Here is a 15,477-nt window from a genome sequence, read left to right on the forward strand (position 1 = left end):
TTTTTACGTGACTGGAAGTATACAGTGGGTGACGGCCACATGGGCGAGAGATACACAGTATCAAGGATCATGGAGTGATTAGGAGGCAATTTGCTGTATGCCCCAGATTTAAGGTTTGAAAATTTGTATTCGCTTGTGTCATCTTGTACAATTTCTACCTTGACAAGGGTGTGGAAATGCCCGAGGCAATGGTAGAAGAACGAGATGGCACAAGCGAACAGGATCCCCCATGTCAACTCACTAATGCTCAATTACATGCTCGGGCTAATCAAATTTTAAATCAATTGGTGGAAAACTTGAATGGACAAAGAAATTTACATCAAGAATAATTTCAGTTTTCTACGATATGATTTGATTTTTAAAATTAAAACCGCCCTCTCCCATTATTAAATTTAATTTGGGGACATACTTGTAGAACAAATTTTCTTATAATGTAATCACGTGGTCAAGGATTCTAATTTTGGAACTAAAAACTCTAGTTTCTCTAATAACTCCAATGATTTTGTTCTCTTGTGATATTATTCTTTGTTATTTATTACTGGTTCAATAATATGTTATTCGTCGATTACTTTCAAATATTTTTTTCAATGTAAATTAATTGCTCTTCGCCAATAAAAAATATATTAAAAGAAAACATGGTAATTTATTTGAATAATTAAAAATTCAAAAAGGGCGCCTTTTATTTTGCGAAAAAAATCTGGTGGGTAGATGGAGGCTTCTTATTAGAAAAAAACCAGCTGATCAGAGTAAAAAAATAACAGCTGTGAAAAATGAAAGAGGTACATAATGAACAATGAGTTTATAGAGTGGTTTACAAAATATAAATAGATGGAAATAATGCATATGAAAGGATGATAATATATTTGAAAACATCAATCTTAGTGCTAAAGATAAGTAATTAATAATTTGCACCAGTTTTATTTTGAAAGATTAGACATATCAATGATTTTTTGTTTTAGGGTTAGGAAGTGGAATTGATGTAACACCAAGGTAAAGATTTTCAACAGGTACTTGAGTGTTGTGAATGCCAATAAGAATTCTATTTGCATTTTCTAAATGATTGGAAAATGCAATGCCAAGTTAGGCATCTTGTGACCGTTTGGATACCATTTCGGAAAGTATTGAACCAGGTGCTGGGTGTCTGGTAGTTTGCCTTTTGTGACTTCTTTTTAAACTGTCACGTGAGTTTATCAATATTTTCAAAAGTCTTCATCAACCACAGTCCACGGTATAGCCACAATTATTATCGTTCAAATTAACTTGAGTTTTGTAGATTTTCCCCTGAATATTTGACCCAAAATTACTTTATAATGTACTTACATTTATCTTAAAATACTTTCCCACTAAAATTTAATACCCAATTTAAGTTTTTTTTTAAATTTTCAAATTGTTAAACTGGGTTCATTGGGATAAATTTTCTGTATTTTCTCATTTCCCACTCGGCCTTCTGTAGTGCTGTGGAACGCAAGAACACAGAGAAAATGGAAAAGCTGCTAACGTATGTGAACCAAGCTTTAAACCTGTGAAAATCATGTACTCAGATTGTTCTGGCAAAATGTGAACAACGATATCAGTATCAGATCTGCCTTTGAAACAAGAAACTGAGCCCTATATGTTTCATTGTAGGCCTATGTGGAGGAAATGGGTTTTCACTACCCATTGCTCTTGCATCTGTTTATGAGAGTACAAATAAGGTAAAGGACTTGATAGTTTTTACGTGACCTTATTGAAATGTACCAATATCTGCGACCAACTCTTCCATATTTCTAAACTTCTTTTCTCATGCAAGCTCATCAATTTGGGAAGCTAAACAAGATTATGTTTAACCAATGAAACTGTGATTCTACTTCTAAGCCCATTTTACCATGTCTCTTCAGTGAAAAATCTATAGCGTCACCACCCACACTTGCTGGCATATTGAGGGTAGTAACCCGAAATAGTCCAGAGTTAGGAGTGCCAATGAGTCGTGCTACACTGAAATATTTTCACTTGTTACAATGGAGGATTTTCTAGCTTTTCATTAAAATTTAATTAGACTATTGTGGTTTCATTTCAAAACACTAGCTTTGCACAAACAACCAACCTGGTGCCTGACTTGTGAACTATCAACTCCTCTTAGCTCTTATTTTTACTGTCGCTCTTATGAGGCCCATACCCATATATACAGGCAATTTCGTGGGCAATTTCTGCCCAGGCCTTCTCCACATCTTCACTACTTTTGTAGGTTTTCAATAAATCAGGCCTAGCTTCCAAACAATTAATAATTGCTTGAAGTTCTCTTGTACTAAAGTTTGGTTGTCTCTCTTCACCTGGTTTCATTTTCCCCATATTCTTTCTCAAAAAAATACTTTCAGCTAACTTGTTTTCTTAAAATGTGTAAAATCACAAAAAAATAAGTAACTTTTAAAATAGAGTTGAGCCTTCAAACAAATGTTCAGTGGTGGATTTACCATAAGGCTGAAAAGGCTGGAGCCTAGGGCGGCAGATTTTAGGGGCGGCAAATTTGGGGACCGAATTTTTTTAGCCGGTTTTCAAATGTCTTCCAACTAAAGAAGTCTACAAGAAATTTTCCGGTGACTTTCAATTTCATTGTTCATTCAACGTACCGCAAATTTATATAAGTTCTCTAAGTTCTATGCTAAGACATCCAGTTCCCGGCCCACAACCAGTAATCGGCTTCTGCGTCTCTGCCTGTACTTTGTATGAGTGAGAAGAGAGCAAAATTGCGGCCAATATATTATACACAACCCCCTGTCATACAAGTCCGACTATAGTAACTTTTCAGGGGTGGCGAAATAGGGTACGCAGGGTACGCAACTGCGTACGGGCGCCAGGGTTTTTTGGGGCGCAAAAAATTCTAGGACTATTAGGTAAGCAAATTTTTATAGTTGGCGCAGTGGCAGCGTTGGGAAATTGTTTTAATTTAATTTAAAAAATAGAAACATTTATCCTGCAAAATGTATCTGATACACGTTAAAAATTAAGTTACGGAGTTAAATATAAATAATAAATAAATTAAATAATAAATATAAATGCATCTGTATTAGTATTATCGAAGATTCCAAATACGAATTTTGTTTTCCTAAGTTTTTTATTTTCTGTATTTTTATTATGGCATTAATTTTACATGGCATTGATATATATAGGTATTTGTTATTGTTAACCAAGTTTATTCACTATTCATATCGAATTAACCTTCGAAATCGAAAATTTTACATAACCGAAACGCCCGAAAGTAAAACTAAACTAAAATATATTTTTAACACCTTTGTAGTTATTATCTATATTCTTTACCGAAAATTCAAACACGTGTAAACAATTTTATTCTCTTAAAAATTAAAAAAGCTTAATAAGTATCACATGTGCACTTTAGGTATTGTAAGAACTTTCATAGCTTCATGCAATTTGTATTTTTTTTAACTGTTTGTAAGCAGGGTTCGAAATAAAAAAACTCATACAAAAAACCCGCGTTTTTTTTTAAAACCCTGAAAATTGCGGAGTTTAACGGTTAAGTGTAGCATAGCCGGCTGTATTAGAGAAGGCCAGGAAATAGAATTTTCGGAGGCGGCGACATGAGGAATTTTTTCCTGCCGCTAGATGGTACTTATTGGAGTAGTAACTAAAGGCGCGCGATTCAAATATTATATATATTTATCTTTCCTGTAAGTTTTTGAACAAGCTATTTGAAACCCATTTAGAAATACTATTTTCGTCTATCATATTGTTAGTGTTGTTCTACTTAAATAATGAAACAAAATAATTTTATTTTGAACTTATTTTAATAAAACCATTTAATTTTTAAGGAATTTATTATTTCTTTATAAAGTTTTAGCATATGCAGCTTTTTCGCTATTATATTAAACTTTAAGCCCATTCTAGGGACAGGAACTTTGTACTTTAAAAATAAGAACATTTGTTTTTGATTTACAAAATCACATATCACAAACCTTAATTTAAAGTTTAAGATATTTTCTAGATAAAGGCTTTTTCTTATAGTTTACATAACAATGAAAAAAATATATCGGTATAATCTCAAAAAAGGAAGATATAAATATTACATTATGAAACGAATTATTACAAAACTGTACTTACATTTTTTTGTCGGTACTTATAACAATTAGACAGCTGACACAGCCGCCTAGCTAGCAGACGCTCACCGTGGAAGAAAAATTGTAAAACTCAAAAAGCAATAACATCATTAAATATGTCCTACTCCAATAAGCACCATCTATCGGCGGTTGGGGTCTGGCCGCGTGCCAGTAAATATTTTTTCAACCGCCGAGATTTCCCGGCCTTCTCTAATACAGCCGGCTATGAGTGTAGGGAGCTGACGGTAAGCTCGCGTGGAATGAAGGGCCACTCGTAAATAAGGCAATAAAAGTCGTTTTTTTATTAAAAAAAATATACCCAAAAACTATTTCCTGTGCAATTTTAACCAAGTTGTTGTATTGTAAAAAAAAATGGGAACTGACAATTGTAAAGGTAAGGGCGGCAAAATGTGAACAGCCTCCTTTTGGGAAATGTGTAAATCCGCCACTGCAAATGTTTAAATTTTTGCGTCAAAATAACGCTTTCTCATTGGTCAATAAGTGGGCGGAGCCTAAACAAAAACCGATTCCCAAATACCAGACTCGTCATTTACGAGAGCCCGAAAAATTGTCTCTGCACCGCGATTTCGATTTACAAAATCGTAACTTTACGACATCGTAAATCCGCTCTCGTAACTTTACAATCCTCGTAAAGTTACGATAATTTTTAAATCGTCTCTGCACCGGGCCCTATCTAATATATAAATATAAAGGGTTGATATCAATATATAAGGAGCTTATTTATTCGGTCAGATAATGTAATGTAGAAAATTTGACATAAATCGGAAAATAATTTCGGTGGTTATAGCATCATAAGATATATTTATATCCGCCATATTTCAAAATGGCTTCAGAAAGCTAAATAGCTTGTTTATATCGTTCAGATAATGTAATGTATCAATTTTGAGATTTCTTAACGAAAATATATTGCATTTATCACAGCCTAAGTCTTAGAAATATTTTGTGTTATACTTTAAATTACGACATATTTATTCAATTCAGCCCGAGTTCATCCTAAATAGTTTTTATGCCCCCGTATAGGTGGAAAGTTTTGCACAGAGGATACCCTTAGAATTTGTTAATTCTTATGCTATTTTACGACGAATTTTAACCTCTCCGAGGGAACTTTGTCTCTAGGAGAGGTTTTACAATCATGGTGTGTGTCTGTCAGTTGTTCGCTGCGGAAACGCTTTCTTAGTTCCGGGAAAAGTGTAATCACCGCGAACGCAATTTTTGGGATTTGGCAAAATGTTTTCTAAAACGCTTTTATTTCCAAAACCACGTGTTTCTTATTTTTTTGCGCTTACGTAGTTTTGGAAATAGGAAGCGCTTTTTTTATTTTCATACGACATCCATTTATGTGTATTGTGTTGTTTCTCGTATCATGTTCGTGTGTGATTTGCGTGTTAGTGTTTTGAATGTACTGGGTAAATACTCTCCAACTTCTACTGGTTAATAATTGATTTTTGGGACGGACTGAGTGCTGACGGTTAAGGTAAACGTCTCAACGTCCGAATGGCCGGGTTTCCACCATTTGTTTACGGTATCCGTTTTTTTATCATTTTGGGATAGCATCAAGCGGGATTCCACAGAACCATCGATAAATATAACGTTTCACTGAAAATTTTAAACTCAGCTTAAGCGGAAGAGTATGTAAATAGTTAATAAAGTATGAATTATAAAGGTCAAATCTTACTTTAGCGCAGTCAGCAGTGATAACAGGGTTAAAGGGTAGAACCCCTGGGTGGTCCACATAGTACATTTTTTTTGTCAATCGGTATTTTCTTTTGAGCTGTTATAGGTCATTTATGAATACCATTTCAAATTGTACACAATGCACTTTTATGTCTCTTCGTTTTGCTTACTTTACTCGTAATTTATTTTACGTGTTTTATTTTCGGTTTTAAATGTGTGATACATTTTCATTAATGTGGTTACTTTGGTGTTATCTATATTGAGATACGCGCTGCTGTTTAACCTTCACTATTCAGTTACGGCTTTTTTGTGTGCGTTATAAGCCGGGAATTGTTAACAGTAAGGGGGTTTTGGTTTTTTTTTCTAATACATTTTTTATTACTGTGCGTATTTGGATTGACTTTTTGTTTATTCCTAAGTATTTGAAATAACGTGTTGCTTGGTTGGGTTATTATTTTATATTTTTCTCTTGGTTATTTTGCTTGCTTTATTTCGTTTATCGAATGTGTTGATAATCTGAGGGATAAATCATGTCTACGATTTTTTATTTGCCTTAATTCTTACCGCTTTTGTTGGGTTGTCGTAGTGAGCCCACTTAGTTTTTATAAGTACTTTCACTTGTAGTGTTTTTTCGCTCTTACTTTAGTTTTACGTATATATTTGATTGTTTAAGACCTTAATACAATGGGTTGTTTTTGTCTGTAAAATTGTGTCTCACACGTAAACCTCTTACGAAACTAAAATTTATAATAATTGTTAATTTTGTATTTTATGTTTCTCATTTTTGTTGCTTTGTTAATTTAACCAGGTTTTTAGTCCAAAGCTGTTATATTTGTTCTATTGATACTTGAAATTGTTTCAAGGCAATAACTTTTGTAGCATGTTTATAATAAAAAAAATAATCTACCAGTTAGGATAGGACCGGGATTACGTTTAAAGCAGGACGTTTTGAATATGTCCAGTAGGTAATACGCCTAGGGCCAATTCTTCCGAGGATATTTATATTTTATTCCAATCGGAGTTGTCAAACAGTTTTGGTTGCCATGGCAAAACGGAAGCGCAGCCTAACTTTTCCTTTATCGTTTTTCTTAGTGCTCGGCATTCGATTAATTTTTATCCATGAATAAAATAAGCTCGGCGATATTTAAATAATATTTATTTAAATAACCGATCGTTGATTAAAAATTGTAAAATGTTTAAATAATCGAAAGTGGATAAGCCTATTATTTAAATAAAACAAACAACTATTTAAATAAATACCACTTTTATTTCAGAACCCTAGCATAAATAGATTTTGAGAAAAATGGCCTGATCGAGCAAATTGAGACACCCTGTATAATAAATTTAGGTTAATAAATTTAAAAAGTCAATTTATTCTTAAAGATTTTAATATTTATAGATTAAATTTAAATCAACTCCGAGGGATATTTTTAGCATGCGAATATTTTACCGCTAAACTATTGACCTTAAAGTCAGAAGGTTGAAAACACGCTACAACGATAATTAGACAAACAGCCCTCGAGAAAGTACTTGTTCCTTTACACTTTTTTAAACTTATTTACGTATATTTTTTCTATATTTTTTAATCCTTTAAATAAAATTAAAATTAATTATTTGTTTTAATATAAAAAACCGTCGTGGCCAGGATACGAACCCGGGTCATATTCTTCAAGTTGAAATTAAATAATATCATAAACAAACCATAGAGGAATAACAGGATAAGTTGAAATTTTCCGCGCTATTTAGAAAAGTACGACAGCCAGGTGACGCTAGAATCTCCTTTCCAACTAAACTGACATAGCACAAAGGCTGAGTCAGATCTCCTGTTATTTCTCCTTGGACAAACTTTTCCGAGAAGAGGTTTATTTTGGTTTCCCAACTTCTTTTAATTAAAGAAAATTGGCTTTCGTATCTACTTATATTTTGCAAAGTCACAATAACAACTCCCACTTTCGAAGCATTTTTTACGCCTTTTAAAGGCGCACTCAAAATCTATCTTTGAAAATAAATTATTGTAATATTTGAAATATCCAATTCAAAAATCTTTTAAAGTTATATTTTAATGTTATGATACATATATGGAGTCTCAGCACTACGAAATCAAGATTGACAAAACTAAAGATCTGAACTGTTTTTCGGTTTTCAGAGCACAGAAACTTGGCAGTTATTTGAGAGAGCGCTAAGGCCGGTATGGGGAGAAGACCCTCTTATTTTCTCTCGTGAGGCGGCCATCTTCGCAAGCGGATCTCAATTAATTTATTGGATCGAAAATTTTGAAGTCGTGCGCTGTCAGAGTTTTTACAAGGGCCAAATGAAGTATTTTGAATTGCCAAGTTTCGTGGTTCTTTCCGCAAACGTGCCACCGTGGCTGAAGGAGGCAGTTGATTTTCGGTGAGTACAAACCAGAGTGTTAAGGCCCCTGTTGTAGGGTTTAAAAAAACCGGTTTTCATTTAAAAAAACCCCAGTCCATTGGGCTTTTTTGGGTTTTATACTTAAAATGATAAACTAAATCGATGATTTACTTGATTTTAATTTTTAAATTTTAATTTAACACTACTTATTTCTCGCCCTTATTCTTATCTTTCGTAGACGTAAAGTATCGTCTGCTCCATGTTCTGCTAAATATTGATTGAAAGTTGCAGAAGTTGAAAACTTACTGTTTAGTTAACACTGTTAACTTGCTACTGTTAGATTAGTGTTTACCAAAACACTGGTAATGTATTTTGTGTAAATACGTTTTATAAAAAAGCACTATTTTTGTAATATTATTGAATTTAAATAATTAAAGTTTAATTCTTTAAATTCTTTAATATAGTTTAATTATTGAACTCTAAATTTAAACTTTTTTCGTCATTTTTGAAACTTTAAAGGTGGCTTTTTTTAAGTGGGTTTTATTGTGGGTTTTTTAAGGTGGGTCCAACCCAAAAAAAGCCGTGGGGACAGTCAGTTCCATTTTGGGTGCGTCTTAATCATAGTAAAATGATTAAATCAGATAATTGTGATTAAATCAGGGTAATCACGATTAAAAAATCTAATAATTCTAATCATAATCGACCCTTTTTAATCGGGATTTAATCATTTTAATCACGATTTAATCAATATAATCGGTCGAATCGAGTTTGTATCGAGCACGGTAAATACGAAATAATAATTCTAATTACATATTAAATTATTCTAATTAGCGCGTTCTAATCACGCACAAATATAATCATTCTGATTCTCGTTCTAATTTCTAATCGCGATTTAATCATACTAATCACGATTTAATCGTTTTAATCAGATTTAATCATTTTATCATAATTAAATCAGATTTAAACATTCTAATTAGGGATTAAACATGATTTAATCAACAAAATCGTGATTAAATTGAACTTAATCAAAGTAATCACGATTAAATCAGATTTAATCTTTCGAGGGGTGCGTCCTTAATCAAGGAAGTGACCTGCCCTTCGTAAAACGCAAGCATATAAAGTATGCCATCCCTTTATTTTTGTACTTATGTTTTTTCATGAATTGTTCGTACATTTCAAAATTTTAACTATCTAGAGGTTTTTAAATGGAAGAAATTTTTGCCAAATAGTGATTAAATGTAGAATAATACTTCAAATGTAAAAAATTAACTCTATATGGTTTCCATAATGACAATTATTGATATAAAATAATACTTTATCGTTGAAAATAATTATCAATATCATCCGCTGGATGATATGCTAGAGTTTCTACTTACCCTTATAACTAATAAATTTTTAAATCAGGTTATATCATATTTGGCGAATTATTTCAATCTATATAATAAAAAGCTGTTGGTTGGGTGGTATCTATATAATAAATAGCTGTTGGTTGGGTTGTATCTATATAATAAAAAGCTGTTGGTTGGGTGGTATCTATGTAATAAAAAGCTGCTGGTTGGGTGGTACCTATATAATAAAAAGCTGTTGGTTAATTGGTACCTATATAATAAAAAGCTGTTTGTTGGGTGGTAGGTAGGTTCGTTCGTTCGTCAACCGATTTTGGAGATTTATTTCTCGATTTTCTGAAGCTTTTCGCGCGCGCGTTACGGGCGCGAGGGTCGCGTGGCATTTTTTACGTATGCTGCAATTCGCATTTTGGCATCGAGTCGGCTTTGATTTCCGATTTATTTTTTAAATTCTTTATTACAAATTTTCAAAAGTGACGCCAATGTCAGTTTCTAAAAATAAAATGCTCAAAATCTGTCGTCCCTGAGGGGGTCGGGGGGTGGAAGGGGTAGTTTCTGAGGGCCTGTGAGTTTTGTAAATAAGGATGGGGGGGGGGGTTCGGGATCATTCCAATTTGAAAGTCCCGTGGCTCTCTCGTGCTCTCGGCGTACGTTAATCCCGTGGCCTTTATGCATCAGCCTTTGGTTACAGGGGGCTTAAAGGGGTACAGGGGAGTTTGGTAGACTGCAAGATTGAGTTATTTTTGCGGGAAAAAGGGTACCACGGAAATTTTAGCATTGGAAAGGGGGAGGGGAGTACTGCGGAAATTCTCGCATGGAGAAAAGGGGGAGGGGTACGACGGTAATTATCACATGGGAAAAAGGGGGAGGAAGGGCCTTACTGGGGTGGTTCTACTATTGGGAAAGGGTACCACAGTAATTATCACATGGGAAAAGTGGGGATGGGGTACCACGGTGATTATCACATGGGGAAAAGGGGGAGGAAGGGCCTTACTGGGGGTACCCCGGTAATTATAACTTGGGAAAACAGGGGAGGAAGGGCCTTACTGCGGTGGTTCGACTATGGGAAAACGGGTGCTACGGAAATTATCCCATGGGAAAAAGGGTTGGGGGCGTACTGGAGTGGAGTGCCTCGAAACACACAACTAGCTGAGGGCCCGCCTGTTTAGAACCAGGGTAACATAAATTATGATTTGAATAAGCGAAAGTGAAGAATCTGTCGACCCTTGGGCCGTGTTTGTCCTAACCCGCAATACTACCGAAATTTTCTCTCTCTCCGCCGCGAATTTTGGAGAGGGGGGTGGTTTCAGAACCCTGTGAGTTTCGGAACGGGGAGGGGGGTTTCGTCGTCGTTTCGATTTGCAAGTCCCGTGGCCCTTTCGGCGTACGTTAGTCCTGTGACATTTATGCATCAGCCATTAGATACAGGGGGTTTAAAGGGGTACATTGGGTTTGGCACGACTGCGAGTTTGAGTTATTTTTTAGGGGAAAACGGTTCCACGGAAATTCTCGCATGGAGAAAAGGGGGAGAGGGTACCACGGTAATTATCACATGGGAAAAGTGTAGAGGGGGTACCATGGTAATAATCACATGGGAAAAAGGGGAAGGGGTACCCCGGTAATTATCACATGGGGAAAAAAGCATGAACGGTAATTATCACATGGGGGAAAATGGGGAGTACCCCGGTAATTGTCACATAGGGAAAACGGAGAGGAAGGGCCTTACTGGGGGTACCCCGGTAATAATCACATGGGAAAAAGGGGAAGGGGTACCCCGGTAATTATCACATGGGGAAAAGGGGGAGGAAGGGCCTTACTGGGGTGGTTCTACTATGGGGAAAAGGGTACCACGGTAATCATTACATGGGAAAAGGAGGAGTCGGGTACCACGGTAATTATAACATGAGGATAAAAAGAGGAATGATGGTTATCACATGGGGGGGAGGAGGAACGGTAATTATCACATGGGGAAAACTGAGAGGAAGGGCCTTAATGGGGTACCCCGCTTATTATCACATGGGAAAAAAGGGGAGGTAGTGCCTTACTGGGGTGGTTCTACTTCGGGGAAAGTGGTACCCTGAAAATTATCGCATGGGAAAAAGGGGAGGGAGCCTTACGGGGGGATGTCAACTATGGGGTAAAGGGTACCACGGAAATTATCGCATGGGAAAAATGGGACGGGGGCCTTACTTCAGTGGTTCGACTATGGGGAAAAGGATACCACGGTAATTATCACATGGGAAAAAGTGGAAGGTGGGTACTACAATAATTATCACATGGGGAAAAGGGGGAGGTAGGTACCACGGTAATTATAACATGGAGAAAAAGGGGAGGAGCGGTAATTATCAAATGGGAAAAATGGGGAGGGTGTTACCCCGGTAATTATCACATGGGGAAAAGGGGGAGGAAGGGCTTTATTGGGGGTACCCCGGAAATTATCACATGTGAAAAAAGGGGAGGAAGGGCCTTATTGGGGTGGTTCTACTTTGGGGAAAAGGGTACAATGGAAATTATCACGTGGGTAAAAGGGGGAGGGTGCCTTACTGCGGTGGTTCGACTATGGGGTGAAGGGTGCCACGGAAATTATCCCATGGGAAAAAGGGGTTGGGGGCGTACTGGGGTGGAGTGCCTCGAAACACACAACTAGCTGAGGCGGGCTTCTCGGCTACTCTATATAATATGGAGCGCTTGGTACATTGGACGTTCGCTCGCTCGTCGTTCGTCGTTTGGGGTGGGGCTCAAGGGCGAATTAAGGGGTAGGAGTTTGGCACGTGAGAGAGAAATTCTATTTTTGAGTTATTTTTGATAGGGGAAAAGGGTACCACTGAAATTATCGCATTGAAAAAAGGGGGGCTTTCTGGGGTGGTTCCAGTATAGGTCTTTGGGAGATGAGTTTTTGACTGCGTAATATTTTGGTTGAGTTTTATTGAGTTGGTTTCACAGGCCCCCGGCTCAAAGGCGCCCCAAGTAGCTTTTAATAAATATTTTCGAAAGGTCCTTTTGACGCGTTTGACGTTTCAAATTAATGTGCACGTAGAATCTATTACACTTGAAACGGCTTTTTACACACAACCCTAAGGATTTGTGTGTATTAGTCTCACGTACAGTGTAGCCGTTGCCCCCGATGGCGCCGTGTCGCGCATACCTCTTCAACGGTTATAACTAGAAGAGTCAATGATATCTCGTTCGAATGTACATACATTGCCATTGATAGCCTTTTATAAAGTTTTCAAATCGGAGCCCAAGAAGTTGGGCATTTGCCCAATTTACTATTTTCGGTTATTTCGCTTTATGTGGTAGATATTTTCATTAAAATTAAGTCCGATAACGTAAAAAAAAATTATTGGATAGGTTAGGATTCAGCGGACCTACAACTTCGGTTATATCAGTATATATAAAATTAACTATAGTTTTCAGGGCAGTTAATGGGACCCCAATTTTCGTGTTTTTATATTTTTTCCTTCAAATCTGCATACAGTTCCTTAATTTAAGTCCGATTTTCATGAAAGTTATATTTTTGAATAGCTGTGGTGTACATATTACCTACAATTGCCAAAAATTTCCTTCAATTTAATTCTAAGTTAGGTTTTTTGGGCAGCGTATCCGGACCCCCGCAATTTCCAACATTGTAAATCCGCGTGTTTATAGAGGTCTACGCGCCCGTTTCCCTCTGGCGTTTTTCAGAGTGGGCCACGCTTTCAACGTATGACCAGAAGTAACAATTAAGTATGACACTGATCTACTAAGTCTTCGGCGTATGACCAGAAGTAATAAGTGTGACACTCAACGTAATAAATAAGTGTGATCAGAAGTAACAAATAAGTTTGACACTCAACGTAACAAATAAATATGATCAGAAATAACAAATAAGTGTGATCAGAAGTAACAAATAAATGTGATCAGAAGTAACAAATAAGTATGATCAGAAGGAACAAATAAGTGTGATCAGAAAAACAAATAAGTGTGATCACAAGTAAGAAATAAGTATGAAACTGATCGAACTAGTATTTGTCGTATAACCAGAAGAAATAAGTGTGACACTCATCAGCTGACTAGTAGTAGCAAATAAGTGTTATCAGAAGTAAAAATAAGAGTGACACTGTTCGAAGAAATCTTCGATGCTTTCAAAGTATGACTAGAAGTAACAAATAAGTGTAAATTTGTATATGTGTGACCGTGGATATATTTTGGTTGTGATATCGGCGTTGAAGGTTGCTGTGAATAGTTCAAACAAACTTAACGCATTAGAAGGATTGTGTTTATTCTGACCGTCGTACGTCTTGTTGGTTCTACAAATAAGCATTTAGATTTTTGTTCCATACCCCCCACCGCCCGGTAAGGGACCCCTCTTCAGTCTCTGGCCGAGGCCCCCAAAGGAGCCAGTCTGGGCTTGTTGTTTCATTTTAACATTAACCTACTTTTCTAAAGTACAATACCACAAACAACTTTATACGATTAATAAATGCGTCTCGAAACATTCAACTAGCTGAGGGCCCCCCCCCGTACGGCGGGCTTTTCGGCTAGTTTTTGTATATCGCATAAGCTATTCGTAATAGTTCTGTAGTTTTTATTAATCACTACTTTTACAGAGTTTTGATCCATTTGGAGACAAGACAGATGCGGCCATTCGTTTTAAAAGAAGAACAAACTAACGCTGCCATGTTGCACAGAGACAACTCAAATATTCCACCTCAACAGACGTCTCTCCACTTTCTGGCACCCATAATCAAAGTGTGGCTTGGCGGGATTTTAATTTCTTCAGCGGCGATTGTCGTCGAATTCGCCTCTTTCCAAGTTATCGATCGAAAGTTCTGACTGGTTGTCTTTGACACAATGATTGTGACAAGTTAGAAATAATCGTTCGGCTTTTTAGGTTAAATATTCAAGTGGTGAAATGCTTCATTAATTATGAGAAAAGGAGAACAAATTGTCAATTGAAATTGCACGGCAGTTGGTCAATAGCGCTAGCTTCAATCTGCTTATCTCAAATGCCTTTTAAAAAAAACGTAGGATTTATTCAAATCTGAGTTTATCAAAAATTGCCGTTTGAAATTTAAAAAAAATATCGAATAAGATTGGATACATAGCTATTACAATTCAATTTGTATTGATTTTTATTTTATTTTATTTTTCTTCTCTTATCTCTGTTTTAAAGATCTTTTAATTTAAGCAAGCCTTATTTTCAACTTTTTTCTGGCTAAGGCGTTTTGAAAAACGCATTTGAAATAATGTGATATTCTCATAATTTTTTCTCTATTATTTTATTGACGATCCACCTGAATTAATGGCAAGGGGGTGCCTTATGTTGTAGCCAAGCCGATTAAAACTAACCGAACCCTTAACTTAAGAACGATATAGACCCACTACAAAGAAATTAAAGATGTTTATTGATATCACATTTTAAGAATATGTTATCAATCAGCAATATGTTGCTAAGAACGATGGTTTTCTAATGTGTATGGCACTATTATTGTTTTCAGAAATACGATGTTACTAGGTCAGATATAACCAAGAGGAAGTAACTTTTAACTTTATCGCTAATTTAATTCTCAATTACCAAATGGTTCGTGTATACCAGTAATATTTGCCTACTTTATTAAATTATCAATTTCAAAATGGTTCGTGTTTCGATGATATTATTCACCGCCTTAATTAAATTCTCAATAACAAAAAGGTTCGTGTATTTAAGATATTTGCCACGTTAATATTATTCTCAATTAAAAAATGTTTAGCGTAAACCAGATATAATTCGTCACATTTATTACATTCCGCAATCCTGAAATGTTTCGTATGTACCAGATATTATTCACCACCTTTATGTAATTCTGTAATCAAAAAATTTTCGTTTATTTGAGATTATATTTGTCACCATTATTTAATTAAGTAATCAACAAATTTTTCGTGTATGAGATTTTATTTGCCACGATTATTGAATTCTGTAATAAAAAATATTGCCATCATTATTTATTTATGAAATCAATAAAATTTTCGTGAAT

General features: G+C 35.7%; 1 long non-coding RNA gene across 1 annotated transcript; it reads left to right on the forward strand.

The window, feature by feature from the left end:
* The first annotated feature begins 1,129 nt into the window (after positions 1 to 1,129).
* On the forward strand, positions 1,130 to 2,036 carry LOC149943368 (uncharacterized). Its single transcript, XR_016481064.1, has 3 exons — positions 1,130 to 1,181; positions 1,454 to 1,694; positions 1,790 to 2,036. It is a non-coding gene; the product is annotated as an uncharacterized LOC149943368 (long non-coding RNA).
* The last annotated feature ends 13,441 nt before the right edge of the window (positions 2,037 to 15,477 follow it).

Source organism: Leiobunum rupestre, chromosome 5, assembly GCF_980474605.1.
Source record: "Leiobunum rupestre chromosome 5, qqLeiRupe1.1.hap1, whole genome shotgun sequence".
Lineage (NCBI taxonomy): Eukaryota > Metazoa > Arthropoda > Arachnida > Opiliones > Sclerosomatidae > Leiobunum > Leiobunum rupestre.